Source organism: Penaeus monodon, chromosome 15, assembly GCF_015228065.2.
Source record: "Penaeus monodon isolate SGIC_2016 chromosome 15, NSTDA_Pmon_1, whole genome shotgun sequence".
NCBI classification, from domain to species: domain Eukaryota; kingdom Metazoa; phylum Arthropoda; class Malacostraca; order Decapoda; family Penaeidae; genus Penaeus; species Penaeus monodon.
Window position 1 is genome coordinate 47,731,631 of NC_051400.1, and position 220 is coordinate 47,731,850.

Consider the following 220-nt stretch of genomic DNA (forward strand, 5'->3'; position numbering starts at 1 on the left):
GGGTTTATTTCCAAGATTCCACCGACATAGTTTACGGGAAATTTAAAATGACAGCCACCCCTCAGGGATTTTTTGGTGAGAACAGTGAATATTGTGGTCATTTTATTTTTTTTAGAGTTGGTCAGTTGTTTACAGTATGACGGGGGGACTCGAAAAAAAAATATTGGAGGAGTTATTGATCATTTAGTGGTAGTGAGTATAGAGACGTAAAAAATGAATT